Raw genomic sequence first — 18,250 nt, 5'->3', positions numbered from 1 at the left:
AGGCCACCCAAGCACGGGTAGTGGAATTAAGGGGGCCTTTGTGGCACCACCTGATTCACATCCCAAGTGACCCGCTAAAGGAATTTGGTGAGCCAAATACAAAAAGGAACTTTCTGTGGCATTGAGGAACCACCAACCTTCTGGTTTCCTTGCCCTCAGAATCCTTTGGTTCACTGTACAGGAGTCTATCCTTCCAGTATGCTTTGTACAGTCCAGGGGCCTCACCCTTAGCCTACGCCTCTGCCTGCTTCCGCAGACCCACCAGAGTGTGAAACTCTTTGTGGGCTGTGTAGAAGTCAGTCTGATATGGGCCCTCAGCTCATGCAAACTCAACCAGCTTGGGCAGACTCTTCAGATATGCGCCCACCTGGTCCTCCACCTCAGGTTCCTGTACTGCAACTCAGTAGTCTGTGGAACTGGACTAGGGGCTTCCGACCACGCCCGTCTTTCCAACACGCCCTCTGGAAGCACTCCAGGCCCTAAGGCTCAGAGAGCGTTCAATCTGGCAATCTCTTTGGCCCTCGATCGTGTAGCCGATGTGACTATTTCGGGATCAGGAACATCATTACCCAACAGACATGGGACAGGGATGTAGTTTTTCACCACAACACAGTGCAGGGTCGTTTTACCTCACCAGCTGAACTATACTACCACCAAGGGGCACTTACTCTTACCATCAAATCCACTTAAGCATAAATCAGGCCCAGCAATATACTTGCCTGGCTGTACCCACTGCCAGATGACAGTGGTGACACTAGCCGCAGTATCTCAGACCGCAGGAGTTTTGTGTCCATTGATGTACACATGCTTTAGATAGAGTTCAGTATTATTGGGAATCGGGGTCTCTTCTGGAGATCTGGTACTGTTCCCACTCAGTATAACCAATCCACATTCAGGCCTAGTGGGAAATCCTCCTCTGAGAGGCTCACGCTAATCATGGTTTCTTCCACAAGTCCAACATTCATTATGGCTTGCTTGGGTAACCCCTTGCAAGCAGGATCCCCTTTCCTATTGGCCCAGCTCAAATTGTACATCCCTTTAAATGTGTCAACTTTGTCACCAGTCACCCACCTGCTCAGATATATTTTTTTTTTTACATTTTTTTATATGGAACGCTTCACAAATTTGCGTGTCATCCTTGCGCAGGGGCCATGCTAATCCTCTCTGTATTGTTCCAATTTTGGTATATCTGCTGCCGAAGCGAGCACCTGCTCAGATATTTCAACAAGTGTGTGAACGCTTGTTAGGGAGAATTTTCAGTTTAGTGCTAAATTCATCCAACCTTAGAGACCCCCAGCTCTTTTTCTGAACTTTGGGACTTCGTACTTTTGAATGTGATTTGAACACTGTGTTTCATTTGGTTGTGTAGTCTGACAAACTCCATAGGCATCATCTTTTACATTGTGTCACACAGCACCTTCAGTGCAGTGGCACAGGGAAGTATTTCAGATTCCCCCAAGGTTTAAATACCTTCTCTTGGATAAGCTACTGTTCCCAAGAGCAGTAAAGTTGACTTTACTTACATTTGTAACTTTCTAGACCCAGCACACACTATCTTACAATATGGTGCTGGAGGGGTTACTTAGTATCCCCTTTGTCTAGCTTCTCATGTAACATTTTTATGTTACCCCTTCCTTGATTAATGGCTGGTTGCAGTGGTTTATTTTTAACTACCGTGGTGTGCATTTACCGCGAGCTGCGTTCACAGCTGCAGGTAAGCACCCAAGGGTGCCATTTTTGTCAAAATGGCCCGAACTTCTTTTTTCACCATTTCTTTGTGGAAAGGTCCTTCTTCAGATTTACTCTGCACGCCAAACCAGGTTTGGCCCCTTTGTTCATTTTGTCTTTGGTGGGATTCACAAGTGAAGCCCGCCTCTGGCTCCAGGGTGTCTGTCGGGGGCAGGAAGCGAGGGAGGTGCCTAAAACTCCCTGTGCTTAATCTCTTAGGAGACAGGAATGCACTCTTAGGTGATTGGCTGGCTGGCGGTCCGGCAAGGACGGCCACTCTGTTGGGTGACTGACAGCTAGGCTTGAATGAATGGGAGAAACCTGCATAAAAGGCAAGGCTTTTTGGCCTGGAAGGCAACGTCGACCACTGGATGAAGGAATCCGAAGTAGAACTTGAAGAGGATGCCTGCTGCAACTCCTGGACCGTTGGTTTGCCTGCTGAAGCCCTGCTGCTGTGCTGAAACTCCAAATTCATATCGATAGAGAAGCCTTGCAAGGACGACTTGTCCCTTTGAGTTGGTGGGACCAATCAACTCCAAAGTAAGCCACCTGGACATTCTCTCAGAGCTGGTTGAATTTCCACTGCAGTTGCTGCTGGAACCGAATAACCAGGGAGAGGAACACCAGATCATGTGCATTGCTTTTAAGCGGGCAAGAGCTCCAGGAAGATCCTCCGGACTCCCAGGAAGCAGGACTGACCGAACCTGAGCCCCCTCAACAGAATGCGGGACTCAGATGCAAGGAAAGTCCATCTCAACAACCAGGAACCGCGGTGTTGCTATTTGTGGTAGACGTGAGGAGCTGAAACACTGAAGTGCCACTTGTTTGAAGATTGTCGGTTGCGGTCAGTGACTGTCCCATTGCAGTGCAGGAGTCCCCAGAAGTCCTCCCTCTTGTCCCCACAACTGAGGCCCAGGAACAACAGGATCTGCAGAGTTGCACAGGAACAGGAGCCAACAGCTGCACTTTTCTTCAACCTAAAGGTACTGTAAAGTCTGAGAGAACTTAACTCTTGTTGTGCCACCTTGCTTGTCCTCGTTGAAGACTTGTCTAGGTTGTATCTGTAGAGTTGCTGACAGCTACTTTACCTGACAAACCTAATCAGCTCGTGGCCCTAATTTGATTTCTTCTATTCTACAAAGACTTTTTAAACATTGTGAAAGACCTTCTAATTACCTGCAAGAAGTGCTTCAGCTCACCTTGACTTTTACTAACTTAACATTGGCTGGCCTGACTCCCTGAATGACTCTTCTCTCCTCTGCTTAGGTGTTGTGTCTTCCTTCCAGGAAGGGGTTAACTGACTTTGCATTAGGGGTGTTACTTTGAAAGTACTTATCTGCTTAAGAATCATTGTGTGAATACTTGCTCTGTTCTGAAACCGTTTTTCTTTGACACATCTGTAAAGTTTCTAAATGCAACAGTGATATATTAATGTCCCCAGCATCCTAACTATCGAAGTCTGTATTTTGGAGTGTATTTGTGTATTACTATTATATTGCCCCCTTCTGAAGAAGGCTTTCTCGAACTGACTGTTAAATAAATGAATAATTGTTTAATCAAGAAACCTTGTGTGTTAGAGTTTATTTGAACACTTGTCACTGTGAATCTCTGTGTAACTCACCTTCAGCTCACATTGACCCCCCTTTTGAGATAAGCCTGGCTACTCGACCACACTACCAACCTGTGTAGTACTACTTTTACCAAAGGTTGGGTTCCTATTGCCAGGAGATCAGGGTTGTTGGTTGTTTGTTTTGTTTGTTTTATTTGCTTATATAGCACACCAAACCCAGAGGTATCTGGGCGCTTATCTTAGTATACAACAGTTGTTACAATGGTACAGAAATATAAACAGTCAAAAATACAGTAATATACAGAAATATATATACAGTGCAGTACAGTAGAAATACAGAACATACAAAATATATACAAAATGGTAGAGTATTCAAAGTATACAGGGTCATGACACGGCTCAAGGGCAGACTATACAAGAGGCAGGAGACGATTAACTAGTAGGTGCTCTTGGGCCATGGGCAAAGTCTCTAAATTAGTTCATAGAGTTGCAAAGGGGCAGGCAGTAGTTAGTTAGTTTGCTCGAACAACCAGGTTTTTACTTTGTTCCGTAAAGAGAGGAATATTGGGTCCGTTCTTAGTGCAGGTGGTAGTTTATTCCAGTACTTAGCTGCCAACACCGGTAAACTGGAGCCTCCAGCTTTGCTGAGTTTGAAATTAGGTATGTTGAGGCAGTGGGCAAAGTTGGCTCTTGTAGGTCTAGAGGACTCTTTCCTGGAGAATCTATCTGTCAGATACTTAGGGGCAGAGTTGTTTAAGCATTTGTGGGTGGTCGTGAGCATTCTGAAGATGATCCTGTCTTGGATTGGGAGCCACTTATGTTCCTTCGAATTTGTGAGATGTGACTAGAGCGAGGTATGTTTAAGGCAGTTATGAGTGTGTTATTTTGCAGGACTTTTTGTGGAAGTTCCTCTGACTAGTGCCAAGGTATATTGTGTTACAATAGTCCAGTTTGGACAGAATGAGGGCTCTTGCGAGGGTAAAACAGCTGTTTGTGGACAGGAAACAGCCACAGGCGTTTATGAGTTTAGCTGTGTATGCTGTTGAGGGTGAGGTGGCCTTAATCTGTCCTTGTAAGGTTAGGGCGGAATCTATATAGAAGCCTAAGGTTTTGGCTTCCTTGTCCACTTTAATGAGGTTGCAGTCAATATTGAAGGTAGAGTATTTGGGACCTAGCTTATTGAGTCTTAGCTTGGATCCAATGAGTAGAAGCTCTGGTTTATCGTCGTTGAGACATAAACCGTGCTTGGCCATCCAGACCTGGATTTTGCTGTTGATGTAATTTAGGAGTGATGCATCTAGTTTGTAGTTGCCAGTGAGGGTGATGAGTATTTGCGTATCATCCGCGTAATTCGTGTATGATATGCCTAGATTATCAAGGTGATCAAATAAGAGCTTTGTAAATATGTTGTAGAGGGTAGGGGAAACACATGAGCCTTGAGGGGCTCCACATGTGATGAGGGAGGGATCGGCTGATGCAGTGGGGGAAAAGACCCTCATTTATCTGTCGGAAAGGAAGGAGTTGACCCAGGCCGCAGCTTTCGTGGAGAATGAGGCAGCTGACGTGATATGGTTGGTTAAGATGTTATGATCGACTAAATCGAGCGCTGCCGATAAGTCTAGTAGGAGGAGTAATGCAGGCTTTCCAGAGTCCCTGGCCTCGTCCATTTGGATTTTCAGATCCAAGAGGGATGTCTAAGTCCTGTGTCATGGTCTGAAACCAGATTGTCTGAGGCCTAAGAGGTTATTGGACTCGATATGATTTTGGATCTGGATGTTAAACCGGATATGATATTGTACCTCCTTTATTGTATATATTGGCCTAAGCCCAGTCACTCTGCGAAGAAATCCGCGTTGCAAAGTTCTGATCTTAGATCGACTTAGCCGCCATTTTAGGTCCATCCGCCATTTTGATTTCCACTCCAAAGTAATTCTGTGTTCTAAAATGGTGGACAGTGTTTCCCACTTGTAACTGAGCCATTCTGACCTTTGTACACAAGTTAATGCCTAAACTGTCCGTTGGCCGAATGTTTAAAGAGACCTTGTCCCATGCCTGATTTTTAGACAGAGGATTATGTGCGCCAACAAGTCCGATCTACGGACATACATCAACTACAATGCTGTCTAAATACTGAACGTGGACACTTGCTGAGCTACATTGTATAGGACGTTTGTTAAGGCTTAATACTAGATCCGAGAATACACTGTTGCCATTGTGACTTGTTGAACATGTAAACTGAAAATGATCCATATGCATATAGTTGGACAAACTAGAAGTGAACTCGGCACGAACCCTAGACCGAGTATCATTAACCTGTAGGGGGGCTGGACATTATGATCAGAAATGTATAAAAAGCATAAATGTTTAGACGTCCAGTAGCTCTCACTTCTCACACCGAAAGGGCTGGTATTTGCTGTGATGTACTGAGGGCCAGATAGCTATCTGATACTTTGTTTCTTTGTAAACTGTACAGTTATAGAATAAAGATCTGTGAATCTTTATAAGCCCGTGTTTGGTGTATTTCCTTTTGGGGGTACTTAGCCTCGATATTTCCTTTTGCTTTTACAGATGGCGCCCCAATAAGGACCCTCAAGATTGATGCCAGCTCGTTGAAGGTTGATGCGGCTATCGGACCTGGATCAGAAGGTGTAAAAGGGGCCCCTTTCTTGGATGAGAAGCGACACCTCAGCAGTGCTGCACGACCCGATCCCTGGACGGTGAGCCCGCGGTCCGAGTCGGCATCTTGACGAGGGTCCATATATTAAGGCGGGCAGATTTGCCGAAATCATCAACCACGTGGGACCTTAGTTAGAACTTTGAAATACGATCGGACCTCCTTAGGATTTGATCAGGTGAGTCGTAACCCGATTCTTAAGTATCCTGATAATTTGTTTTGGCGTATTACACTCGCGAGTGCAATTATTGACCAGGTAACACCAGTATTCTGACATGCCTGGGAAATGGTCTGCCTGCTTCAGGCCATTATTCTGCAGCGATAGACAATCTTTGGAATTTGGCCGGCCGGCACCAATGGAGGGGTCACCGGCGTGTACTATGTACTGTAAGCATGGCATTGGTAGTATAGTGTTTAATGATATTTGGCACAAACTAGACATGCTTCCGAACTTCAGTGGCCAATCAATGGTAGTTTTGAAATTCCTCGTATTGAATATTTAGAATCCATATTATTAAAGAAAAAGGCCAGACCTGCAGCATTCGATGTACTACTGAATTGGAAGAAAGAAGCTATGTGTGGTGTCGTCACTGCACCCATGTCATGTGGGGAGTACCAGGGAAGGGGAGGAGCCAGGGAAGGGCAAGTCGCCAGTTCCTGGCGGCCACTGATGGAATAAAGAAGTGTTGCACCCCAGCTCTGTGTCGGCCTATTCTTTGTGTGAATGCTGTTAGGCCGAGCACGACTGTAGCGTGAGGCGGTCCCCTTCCCAGATACTACATTGGCGAACGAGGCCGATTTTGAGCCCCACCTGGCCCGCCACTTCGATCGTCGCCTCTGGAGAGGCCGCGCAGCTGACCCCGTGCACCACGTAAGCACAGTAGCGGGTGGGAGCGAAAGACTCCCTGCCGGCACCACACGTTGTGCCTTGACTGTCTGCGCACTCACGGCCATCCACGGGTGGAGGCATGACTCCCCGCGTGCGCAAACTCTGGGCGGTCGAGACTCTCCCGCCGACGGCAACGGCACGGGTCCAGGCAGGACCCACATCGGCGGGTGGAGCTGCTGCTCCCCGCACACACAACTCCGGGCGGTAGAAAGGAATGGTTCTCCCACCGACGGCAACTGCACGGGTCCAGGCAGGACCTCGTGCACATCTAACATCAGCGGGTGGAGCAACGTCTCCCTGCCTACATCACTCCAGGCGGTTGAGGCACTTGATTCCCGCCAACGGCAAATAAGGAAGGAAGAAAGAAGGAGAAGCTCCTGGAGTGGTGGAGGAGTGGCCCTCCCGCTCCGAACACAAGCATGGGTAAGAGCACAGCATGCTCGATTCACCCACAACGCATCTCCCACAGCCATAGCCCAGAACAGGCCCACCACTGCACCACGCAGCGCCCGTGTGGGCCAGACCTCACGGACACTAGTACTCTTGGATCGAGATGGAAAAGGTGGCTAAGGGACTTCGATGTGTTTAAAAGCGGCAGCACCATTGGAAGATGAACAAAAACATAGCCTGTTACACCATGCAGTGGGGTCAAATGTGCAGGGCATTCTAGACGAGATACCAGAAAGCACCATAGACACCTATACCAACCGGAAGTCAGTTCTCATGGACTACTTCACGCCCCACACAAATGTGGACTACGAAAGACACATTTTCCACACCACAAAACAAATCAAAGGTCGAAACCATTGATGCCTTTGTCATGAGACTCAGGCTGAGAATGAAGCTCTGCGATTTTAACAACTACTCTAATGAGGAAGCCCTCAGATCACAAATCATAGTAGGGTGCGAAAGCGCTGACTTCCGAAAGAGGCTTCTGCAACAGCCCCGTACCCTAGAAGAAATATTGAGCCTAGCGCGCTCGGACGCCACACTTGCCACACAATTAGAGGGCTTAGAGGACATAAAAATCACACAAGGCAAGCATGAGAATCTCAACAAACTAGAAAGCGCCTCAAGAAACAACAGCGACCCATTCTGCTACAGGTGTGGCCATGAATACCCGCACGAAGGTCATTGCCCCGCCGCGGGCCAAACATGTACCGCGTGCGGAGGAGAAGACCATTACAAAGCTGTGTGTCTCATCTTCCGCAGCAAGATAAAAGGTATGGGGAGAAACGGAAAATTCACATCGGAACAGGAGCAAGGTCAGCCAACCACACACCGAGCGACACGTCACAGACACCATGAAGAACAACCCAAAAGAAGACAAGAAAGAAGGGTATTCAGTAAAGCCACGCCATCCAAACCGAGAAGGAGACCCAGGAGGTACGTCAGGTGCCTCGTAGAACAATCGCTATCCAACAGCGCATCAAGTGCATCCTCAGAAGAGAATGCCCGCAGGCAGGAGAGACGCCAAGAAGAACCAAGGAAAAAGGGCTATTTATACGCACTGGGAAACAACAAGGCAAAAGAACACACTCATGATACAAATCAACCAAACAGCAGCAGAATTCCTCATAGACACGGGGGCGACTGTAAATGTAATCAGCGAAGAGGTATACAAACGTATACCAAACGCCCCCCGTCTACAACCCGCAAGGGCCCTCATCTTCCCCAACGGCTCAAAGGTACCCCTAGCCTGCAAAGGATACTTCGTGGCGTCATGCCGATACAAGGACCATGCAAAAAACATTCCCATGCATATCCTAGAAGCCGCCACGGACAGCGGATGCATTTTAAGCTACCAAGCAGCCATAGAAATGGGACTAATACACATACTATATCGGCTCATGGTACATAAATATCTTGATCCTGCTGCCAGCATCGAGCAGGTCTTCCCCTCACTATTCAAAGGGCTGGGAAAACTAAAAAATAAACAAATCGAACTTCACATCAACACCAACGTCACACCAGTAGCCCAACACTATAGGGGAATCCCCATCAACATTCACGAACTGACTAAACTACTGGAGGCAGACATCATAGAGCCTGCGGAAGGTCCCTCGCTATGGGTCTCCCCCATAGTACAAGTGCCCAAAAGAGACTCACCTGACATGGGAATATGCGTAGACATGAGGAGACCAAACAAAGCCATCATGAGGGAACGTCACCAAGCCCCTCGAATAACAGATATGGTACATCTTCTAAATGGAGCAATTGTTTTCTCCAAACTGGACCTAAACAAAGGATACCACCAGCTCGAGCTGAGTAAGAACTCTCGCTACATAACAACCTTTGTCACGCACCTTGGGCTATTTCGATACAAGCGACTAAGTTTTGGTGTATCTTCGGCAGCTGAAATCTTTCAGGCAGAAATCCATAACGTTATCAAGCACGTGCCCAACTGCCTGAACTACAGCGACGACATCTTAGTCTTTGAGCAAACACAGGAACAACATGACGATACATTGATGAGAGTATGCATGGCACTAGAAGAAGCCCAACTGACCCTGAACAAGGAGAAGTGTGAATTTCGGAAGAAAACACTTTGATTCTTTGGACACATATTCTCAGAGAAGGGCATGATACCAGACCCAGAGAAGGTCAGCGCGCTCAGAGACGCTGAGCCACCCACCACGACAACCGATCCCAGATCATTTCTAGGGCTTGCGAGCTACTGCACGAGATACATCAAATACTTTGCATCCGTCAGCGAGCCCCTCAGGGCCCTCTCAAAACTCAACACTGAGTTTGTATGGTCACAACGGTGCCAGGAAGCCTTCCAATCCATCAAGGACTGCATCTCGGACGCCAAAAGCATGGCGTACTTCGATCCACGAAAAACCACGGAGCTCATTGTGGATGCGAGCTCGGTAGGACTTGGAGCTATCCTCATGCAACTAGATGGAAAAGAAGGACAAGAAGAGCACATCGTGTCATTTGCCAGCCGAAGTCTCTCCAAGACCGAACAAGCATATTCTCATGCTGAGAAGGAAGGGCTAGCAGTGGTCTGGGCCTGCGAACATTTCCATCTATTCCTATACGGGAAACCTTTTGTCGTAGTCACGGATCACCAGGCACTAATATTCATATATGGCAACCCACAAGCCAAGATGCCCCCCAGAATAGCAAGATGGGCACTTCGCCTCCAGGACTACCAATTCACGATCACACACAGACCTGGAAAAGAACAGAACCCTGCCGACTATCTCTCACGCCACCCTTGTGAAAAATGCGAACAAGAGAAGTCCATTGCGGACCAATACATAAGATATGTCATCCAGAACAACACTCCTCAGGGTCTAGACGTGGAGCAGATAGCTCGGGAGTCCAACATTGATTCAGGAATACAAATAATACTGAGGTGCCTAGAAACAGGGCGATGGAAACATGCAAAACAAATGAGAGAAACCGCTGAGGAGGACACAAAACAAGACATTGCGTGTTTCTTAGCAGTAAAAGAGGAACTCGCAAAGTCAGAAGGGGGCTTGTTACTAAAAGGTACCAAGCTCGTAATACCACGCACTTTGCGACAGAAAGTTCTGGAACTGGCCCATGAAGGACACCGGGGCATAGTGTCCATGAAAAGAATGTTACGACAAAAACTGTGGTTCCCACAGCTCGACACACTAGTGGAGGAACTACTCAAGAACTGCCCAACATGCGCTGTAATAAGGCCGCACACCGCGCCAGAACCGCTGTGCATGACAGCTTCACCCGAAGGCACATGGGAGGAAATAGCCGTCGACCATTTTAGACCCATAGAAGGAGGGGAACACATCTTAGTGGTAGTCGACGAATACTCAAGGTACCCGGACTTACAGATAGTGCCCTCCACGTCGGCGCATCACACCATTCCGGCACTTGACAGGATGTTTGCCACATACGGCGTCCCAAAGGTGGTGAAATCAGATAACGGACCCTCTTTCACTGGACAAGAATTCAAGACATTTGCGGAGTATATGGGTTTCTGTCACCGGAAAATAACACTGCTGTGGCCACAGGCCAATGGTACAGTAGAAAGATTTATGAGCAATGTAAAGCGCACAACACAAAGTGCACGACACACAGGAGAACCAGTAGAAAAACTCCTAAACCAGCTTATGCGAGACTACCGCAACACACCACATAGCACCACTGGAAAAACGCCATCAGAGGTAATGTTTGGACGCAACATCAGGACACGTTTGCCACAAGTAACAGCTAAGGAAGACCAATATGAAGACGTCTGGGGAATGAGAAGGAAGGACACCATAATGAAAGAAGGCATGAAAAGGTCTGCCGACGTATTGCGAAGGGACAAAGGAAATGATCTTTCACCAGGAGACATTGTGGTAGTCAGACAACCACAAAACCGCAAGAACATGTCCCCATTCAATGAAGAACCCCTCACCATCATTGAGAAAAAGGGATCACTCATCACGGCAGAAGGAGAACGCAGATCCACCACGAGAAACTCATCCCACTTCAGAAGGATGCCGGGGATCATACCCCCTGCCAGCAGGAGTCCAGAAGATACCCACTTCATCCGGGACGCGCCATATGAAGGAGACAGGGAAGATTCAGAGAACGAGATGCCACATGAGGCCACCCCAAGTCATTCTGCAAGAATGGACACCCGACCTCAAAGAGCCCGCAAGAAACCCCACCACCTCATTGAAGAAATAAATTAGAGAAGAACTTCGTATTTAGTAACGAGGGGGTGTGGTGTTGTCACTGCACCCATGTCACGTGGGGAGTACCAGGGGACGGAGGGAAGGGGAGGAGCCAGGGAAGGGCAAGGCGCCAGTTCCTTGCGGCCACTGATGGAATAAAGAAGTGTTGCACCCCAGCTCCGTGTCGGCCTATTCTTTGTGTGAATGCTGTTAGGCTGTGCACGACTGTAGCGTGAGGCGGTCCCCTTCCCAGATACCACACTATGCAGCAGCTTAAGAGTAGAGAAAAGCATGCGCGCCGTCATATGACGAATGCCGAAAAAGCGTTGTTATATGACCAGAATAAACAGTCTGAGTCAGTTAGGAATATGGATAGGGCTTTTTCACTTGGTATCCAGAAAATGTATCCTTCTAAAGACTTTCATGTATCTGATGAGCTCATTGACAAACATTTAAATGAACGAAGGACTGGTGCCACTGCGCCACCTCCGTATGTTCCTCTTCCTGCTGTTTTGCCTCTTCCTGCTGTTATTCCTCCTCCTGTAGTTCCTCTTGCTCTTCCTATTGCTCCTCTTAATGTTCCTCTTCCTCCGCTTGTTGTTCCTCCTCTTGTCGTCGCTCCTCCACTTGCTCCTCCACCTTTGCCTGCTGTTATGGGTCCGGTGGGTTTGCCTGCTGCGCCAGTGATAGCACCTCTGTTTCCGAATGAACTGAATTTGCCTACTCTCCCTCTTCCAAGTTGTTCTACATTGCTTGTAGTAGATCGGGGAGAGAAAGCATGAATTGACTGCATGGGCTAAACATTGCGTGGAGAGGGATAAACAATCTGATGTTCTTGCCACACTCTGTAATTTAGACAATTTTCCTGAGAAAAACGTTTTTATTGAAGGATTAGGAATTCATTTATGTGTAATGTGGAACAGGCTAAATGATATAGGGCCTCATTACGACCCAGGCGGTAAGTTACCGCCTGGGCCGTGACTTTACCACCATGGCGTAAACTATGTTTACGCCATGGTGGTTGGCGGACTTACCGCCCCATTCCGACCTAGGCGGGGCGGTAAGTCCCCAATCCCCATTTACCCTTCCCCATTCCCATTTTTGCCCCATAGGGCATAATGGGAGTGGGGAAGGCGTTAATTACGCCACCGTAAATTACGGTGGCGTAATTAACTCCATGGTCCCTTAGCGCCATGGATTTTAACACCTGCTAAAAGCAGGTGTTAAAAGCACCATGGCGCTAGGGGACCTCGTAATCAGGTGGTAAGGGTCGGCGCTGTTAACGCTGCCGTAAACCCCTTACCGCCTGAGTTGTAATGAGGCCCATAGATCTCCCACAAGGCTTAAGGGATCCGAATACTTTAGCATTTTCTAGAGATACTGCAGAGAAAGTACAAGAGCATGTTGAGAGGGTTTTTGTGTATATAAGGGAGTTGGAAAGGTTAAGGAATGAAGATGTAGATGGTGATAGTTTGGACACTATATTTGTACAGAAATGGTTCTTTCCTTGTCGTAAATCGATAAGTGAGGAAACACGAATTTGTACAAAAGATGCGATTAGGTGGATCTCAGACACGTCGATACCTCCCATTGAAGTATATGACACGTATAGTCAGTATACGCCAGAAATGCAGAGGAAAGTGATACAGGTAATGGTAGAGTACCTACAGGATGAATGTGTAAAAAGAAAGATTTGTTGTCCCGCAGAATTATTGAGTATTTATAAGAGGGCTTTTTCGTTTGACACTTCTTCGGTTGCTTTAGTGCTCGATCTAGCTCTGTTGCTTAGTAAGCGTTCAGAGTTGCCTACTTCTCAGTTGCCTATAAGAGAGGTTCCTCCGATATTTGTCCCAAAAGTAGAGATTCCCGCTAATGTTGCAACAGGTGCACCTGCCCAAGATATTCCTGCACATTATGTGTCACAGTTCGTTCACGTCTCGTTCTCGAGACAGGAAGTGAACACCATTAAACAATCCATTCTTGATATTAGGAAGAATCTGACAGGGTTCTACAAAGAAATAGAGTCTGTCTTGCAATCATCAGTATTCACCTTAAGTGATATTGACTTGTTATTTCCCGTACTCCTGCCAATTGACTTGTTGAAGCAGATTAGGACTGTAGATGATGTACCTGGGTTGGGAAATACATGGGATAATATGGCTAGACTCGATAGAGAAAGGCCAGCTGGTGAGAGACCACCACAGGTAATTCTAATTTTGCCTGATAGAATAGTCACGCAATTGAAAGCTATAATTCCTGAAAGAAGGATTATTTGGGACAAGCTTACTTCCTGTGACCAAGGAAAGTCTGAGAGTTCTACCGAGTTCTTTAATCGGTTCGAACAGGTATTTTCAGATTTCAGTGGGCAAGACTTAAGCACGGAGTCTGGGAAACGACTATTCGTGGACAAATTTGTGCGTGGATTGCTGCCTGACATCCAGTCACAGATTATGTCGGTCAAATGGCACAGCGAGTAGAGTGCTCGCTTTAACATCCGTGCAGAGCCTGCTAGCGCAGGTTCGAATCCTGGCGGTGCCAAACTCAGCCTTTCATCCTTCTGAGGTTGATAAATGAGCACCACACACCGTGGGTAATAATAAGCAGCGCTCAGATACCTGAGGGTTCGTAGCGCTATATAAGTGCCAAATTATTATTATTATTATGTCCTCTGAGAGCGCTTGGCAAGTGAAGTCTCAGTCAGATGTATTGCACATGGCTCAGTACTATGAGAATCATGTCAATAACGAAAAGGAAAGCGTTGAAAAGAGAAAAGGTGATTTAAAAACAAAAGTATTATTGCAGAAAATTGTTAAGGGCCCTGGAGGGGGTAATTCGCAATTTAGGGGTCAGTATATTCCACAGGGAAATGCGCCATTGGGTCCTGCAAACATAAACCAGTGTGCTTATTGTAGACAGGAGGGTCATTGGTGTGCACAATGTCCGATCCTCCAACAGAGGTCGAATAACGCATTTGGGAATATGGGTAGACGATCCAGAGGCTGCCCAGGGGGTCCTGGTAGAAGTCCGTTTTCACAGGAGTCACAGCAACCTTTTTCACAGGACAATCAGGCACCAAGTGTGGATAATAGAAACATTTTTGATCATCCTTCTGCTGCTTACCTCTCCGAAGAACTTCCTTTCAACGACATTCTGTTTTGCTAGCATTGCCCAAAAGAGGGTTTGGAACCAAAGCCTATTCCCGTTAATCAGAAAGGTCCCTACGTTGAGATGATAGTGGGAAATAGGAAACATCTATTATTGACATATACAGGGGCACAGAAGTGTTCCCTTGACCATTCGTGGGTTCCAAACATTCCACTGTCAGGGAAAACCAATGTTTCTGTAGGGTTTTCTGGCACACCAGTTGTCTGTCCGGTTTCTTCGCCGGTACCTATTACTTTGGGTCCATTTACAGACCACTGTCCATTCCTTTTGACTATGAATTGCAGAGAGAATTTGTTGGGGTTGAATCTGTTGAAGGAATTAAATGCGGTAATTCATTGTTCTTCTGATGGAGTGCGTTTGACGATATCACCACAGCAACTTTCTGTCTCTCAATTCTTGACCAGACCTTTGCCGCCGGAATTTAGTGATGTTCCGGAGTGTTTGTGGGCAATTGACGACAATGATGTCGGTGTTTTGCAAATTAAGCCCGTTAAGATTATTCTGAAACATGGAGTGAAGTTGCCACGTATTCCCCAGTATAAGATCTCGGTCGATGGTGAGCAAGATTTGAAATGCATCGTCTCTGATTTTGTGCACCGTGGGGTGATTGAGGAAATTGCAGGTAGATTGTGCAATAGTCCGATTTTGCCCATGTACAAAAAAGGCGATAATGCAATTCCCTTCTGTTTCATTATTAATTTACGTGCTATCAATAAGATTGTTGCTCCACAATTTCCCATTGTGCCTGATGTGACGACAATATTAACCATGATTCTGGCTTCAGCTACTCACTTTAGTGTGGTGGATCTAAAGAACGCCTTCTTTAGTATCCCTATACATAAAGACAGTAGATACTTGTTCACGTTTACCTTAGGGGGACGCTTGTTTACCTTTACCCGTGCGCCACAAGGTTACACAGAAAGTCCTTGCATCTAAAGTAGGGCTTTGAAAGAGCAGCTCGACACACTCGAGTTGCCCACTACTTGTACACTGCTTCAATAGGTCGATGACCTACTCTTAGCCGCTGACTCATAGAGCGCTTGTAAGGAGGGCACTGTGTTGTTGCTTATCCACCTAGCACAACATGGACACAAAGCTTCGCTTAAAAAATTTCAATATTGTCGACAGGAGGTCGCCTATTTAGGATATCTCCTGTCAAAGGAGGGAAGAAGGTTGATGCCTGAACGGATAAAAATCATTTCTAGCATGTCTGTCCCAAATACACAGAAGGAAGTTAGAGCCTTGATGTGAATGGCTTCTTACTGTAGACAGTGGATCCCAAACTTCTCCTTAGTGATTAAACCAATGTTGGCTCTGACGAAGAAGGGCATTTCTTCGCCATTGCCGTGGAACTTGGAACACCAGCAAGCATTTGATCTGCTCAAGACTGCATTGTGCTCGGCACCAGTTTTGGGCACACCAAACTATGAAAAGGCCTTTGTGTTGTATGTGCCTGAATGTGATGGATGTGCTTTGGCTGTATTAACGCAGGAACATGGAGGGAAGAATAGGCTGTGTGGCTATTTTTCTTCCACCCTTGATTCTGTAGTATGCGCTTTGCCAAGATGTTTGGCAGCTGTCGCTGCTGCTGCAGCGTCCGTAAAACAGAGCGAGGGAATGGTCCTAGGCCATGCTTTAACCCTGATGGTACCTCACTCTGTAGATGTTCTATTAAACAGAACACAAACGCAACACCTCTCCTCCGCACAATTAACGAGATACGAATTGATCTTGTTTGCACCACACATCCAAATAAAGAGGTGTTGTGTCCTTAATCCGGCTGAACTTTTACCTTTCCCGCAAGGTACTGCTTGCATTGACGAAGAGTCACATGACTGCCTTTACACTACAGAGCAAGAGACCAAAGGCAGAATCGATCTAAGAGACATTCCTTTGAACAATCCGCAAGGGGAGCTGTTTTGTGATGGCTCCTGTTTCAAACTCCCGTAGGTACATCCACAGCTGCTTATGCAATCACCACATTGAGCACGGTCGTGGAAACCAAAAGAATCACGCATAACTCCACGCAGGCCGCAGAGATTATAGCATTGACCCGAGCTTGTGAACTTTCCGAAGGGCTTACCGTAAACATATATACTGACAGTCAGTATGCCTTTGGGGGGGGTCACAACTTTGGCAGACTTTGGGCAGAGAGAGATTTTTTGACCTCACTTGGCACTAAAATCCAGCATGGCTCCTTGATAGTACGGTTTCTCTCAGCGCTTGTACTCCCTATTCAGCTAGCAATTATAAAATGCGCAGCACATGAGAAGATTGTAGATAATGTAGGAAAAGGGAACACTTTCGCTGACCAGATAGCCAAACAGACTGCCACTGATCTCTCTTCAGAAATGTATACTTCAAGGGAAGCCACAAATGCCTGTACTTTGGATGAGGGTAATGAATCTGTAAAGAATATTTAAGTCGATGCCACGTTATAGGAATCTAAGAAATGGGCTAAGGGTTTGGCGAAATTGGATGATGACGGGTGTTGGGTGGACAAAGTTGAAGGGAAATGGTTACTGCCTGACACGTATATTATGATGATGGTTGTTATGGCTCATGGTCCCATCCATATTTGTGCTTGTAAGGTCACCAAAATGTTGCAAAACGTGTGGGTAAATGATAAAATCCCTAAGGTAGCTGAGCGCTTCGTTCAAGGGTGTATGATTTGTTTGCAGCATAATGTGGGAAAGGCCACATCGACTCTTAGGGGTAGTTTTGGCCCACCTTCTGTCCCCTTTGAAGTAATCCATTTCGACTTCATTGAAATGGAGCGTTGTAATTACTTCAAATACGTACTAGTTGTTATATGTACCTTTAGCAAATGGGTCAAAGCTTTTCCCGTCAAAGATGCCACCGCTATGACCACGGCGAAGACCATGCTGAAGGAATATTTTCCTAGATTTGGTCTGCCGAGAGTCATCTGGTCGGACAATGGTCCACATTTTATCGCTGCTGTAATTCTGCAGATATGCGTGGGATTACAGATCGCTAAACGGTTCCATTCGGCCAGACACACACAGAGGGCTGGACTAGTAGAAAGACAACAACGGCATCATCAAGAACAAGCTCGCTAAGATGTGTGCCGGCACCAAACTAAAATGACCAGACGCCTTACCGATCGTGTTATTATCCATGAGGACGATCCCTCAAACTAAGACTGGGCTCTCTCTCTCTTTGAGGTTGTCATGGGTAGGCCAGCTAACATTTGGAACATGCCGAACATTTTGGAACAGGTCGAAAATGTACTTCTTTCTGATTACTGTGGCCAGTTAACTAAAAATCTGTATCTGACTTATCACCAGGTGCGAGAGGCTTTGCCAGTTAAATACGAGGGCCCCGGTCACAGCATACGGCGGGGAGACTGGGTCCTCACAAAGTCGTTTGAGTGATCTTCTTGCCTCGCACCTCGTTGGCGGGGCCCCTATCAGGTCCTCCTGGTCACACAGACCGCCGTGAGAGTGGAGGGAAGGTGGCATTGGATCCGCGCGTCTCATACCAAGAGGATTCCTCATCCATTGCCACACGCTACAGAAGATACAGAACCCCTCACTAATGCTGTAACC

The 18,250-nt window shown here is 46.8% G+C and overlaps 1 non-coding gene across 1 annotated transcript; it reads right to left on the bottom strand.

Moving 5' to 3' along the window:
* Nucleotides 1-1,101: 1,101 nt before the first annotated feature.
* Nucleotides 1,102-1,208, bottom strand: LOC138568557 (U6 spliceosomal RNA). The gene has a single exon (XR_011302889.1). It is a non-coding gene; the product is annotated as a U6 spliceosomal RNA (small nuclear RNA).
* Between the last annotated feature and the right edge of the window lie 17,042 nt (nucleotides 1,209-18,250).

Source organism: Ambystoma mexicanum, chromosome 2p, assembly GCF_040938575.1.
Source record: "Ambystoma mexicanum isolate Mex_15411 chromosome 2p, UKY_AmexF1_1, whole genome shotgun sequence".
In the NCBI taxonomy this organism is placed as follows: domain Eukaryota; kingdom Metazoa; phylum Chordata; class Amphibia; order Caudata; family Ambystomatidae; genus Ambystoma; species Ambystoma mexicanum.
This window is presented reverse-complemented; position numbering and strand designations above follow the sequence as displayed.